At 27.3% G+C, this 1906-nt stretch overlaps 1 protein-coding gene and 1 long non-coding RNA gene across 3 annotated transcripts in view; one reads left to right on the forward strand and one right to left on the reverse strand.

The window, feature by feature from the left end:
- LOC108737795 overlaps positions 1-1906 on the reverse strand; it is a 198204-nt gene that overhangs the window by 172023 nt on the left and 24275 nt on the right. The window lies entirely within an intron of this gene.
- LOC108737790 overlaps positions 1-1906 on the forward strand; it is a 26664-nt gene that overhangs the window by 2481 nt on the left and 22277 nt on the right. The gene's annotated exons all lie outside the window — the stretch shown is intronic.

Here is a 1906-nt window from a genome sequence, read left to right on the forward strand (position 1 = left end):
TTTTTGTAGTTATAGGCAAAAAATTATTAACGGTAAATACCTAAACAACGATTTTGATTGCGGTTATTCTACCAGGATGTTTTGAAACCTTATTTTTGTGAAACAGTTTCTAAAAAATAATAATTTTTGTATCAAACACGTCATCAAAGATTTTTTTGTATGCTGATAAATAAGTTATTTTTTCATTCTACAATATTTTCAGTATGTTTTATAAAAGATTTCGAGTGACTTTTTCTTATCGCTGATGGAGAATGTCCTTTTTTAACGTTTAAACTTTAACCTTAACCAGTTCAAACCAGCAAAAATATATATTCAGCCAATTAGGCTCTTCATCAGAGAAATAAGATTTATTGTGCACGATAATAAAAGTTAAATAATTCAATTGTTATTGTATTCAACTTTCGGTTGTTGATGCTTATATTATTTAACCAATTAAATACACGTGCCTTGCATTTTTATTTTTCATTCACTTCAAAATAAAGCGATATAATTTTTCAATGTCTTTCATAAGTATATCCGTAATAGTTCAGACAGTAATTTTGTTTGTATTTTTTGATATTACAAAGTGTGTTTAAGAAATTTTTTCATATTAAAAACTATTTTCATTAATTAATACCTAATGTATAAATGTAATTCAATTTTCAAAGTTAAAATTGCAAGTATTTTTGTAGATTCTAACAACACTGAGTATAAGAACGATTTCTTAGTAAAAAAGCAGTTTTTCTTCATAAAAATTAGGCTATTCTTTTACTTTAGGAATCGATAGAAAAAGAAGCCGTAAAGTTCGGTCAAGTATTGCGATCTGTAACATGTCTGTACCGAATGACTAGGAGGCAAAAAAGGCTAGATGAAAATAGCATTGAAAAAAACACAAGTCATTTATAGAAAAAAAAACTTGTTTTTTGCAACGTACGTGATATATCTTACTAATTTTGTCGGGAAAACTCGAAGCTGGTAAACTCCTCGATTGTAAACAGAATTTATTATGGCTTTTTCTATGGTTCATTTAATTAACATTACAAAATTCTATCAATGTTTGAAGGTACTTTATTATGCCAGTTATATAAAATATATTTATGATTTTACGTATTTATCATTGTCTTAAACCAGGGGTTGGCATACCGCGGCTCGCAAACTACATGTACCAACAAGTTTTTTATGAACTTAATAAAGAACAAGCTAAGAAGCTAAATAACTAATCAACATTTACAGTCAAGTTTTAAACAATCATGTTCCTGACTTTCTAGAGAAATGTAGGGTCACCATTCGCATTGATTTTTAACATAATAATAAGTAATATAAATAGTAATGAATAAATTAGTATTTTATTTAATTACCATTTCTTTATTTGAAACAAATTTGAAATGAAATGTAAAATGCGAATTAAAAATTCGTGGCCTTTTGAAATTCATGAAACAATATTTTTATTGCGAATGACTTTCAGCTTAAAAGTTTGCCGACCCCTGCCTTAAAATTATTGTTCAATTACGTTTGCCGATACGTATTTTGCTACATATACACGTTTCTGTTTTTTCACCTAAATTGTGTTAAATATCGATTATAAAATTGTTATCAATCGATAACAATTTCAAGTTATTACATTATTCATTACATCACTATTTCTAATACCTACATCGAAATCGAAAGTCTAATCGTAAGTGAAATCGTAAGTCAATTTTACGAAACCGTTTTTCGGGTTAAGAGATTTGATTTTTTCGTTTTTCAGGAATGGATAATTAAAATTGAGAATGTATTGATTGAAACCGTTACTTATATTATTTTTCTTAAAAATATACTCGATCAACGGCGCGTCGGCAGTTTTGACGTATGAGTGAAATTCGATAACTGAAAATAATTTTGAGAAAAAAATTTCATTTTATTTTTAACTGTTAGCAAAGTAACCAAT

This window comes from Agrilus planipennis, unplaced genomic scaffold (assembly GCF_000699045.2).
Source record: "Agrilus planipennis isolate EAB-ADULT unplaced genomic scaffold, Apla_2.0 scaffold183, whole genome shotgun sequence".
NCBI lineage: Eukaryota > Metazoa > Arthropoda > Insecta > Coleoptera > Buprestidae > Agrilus > Agrilus planipennis.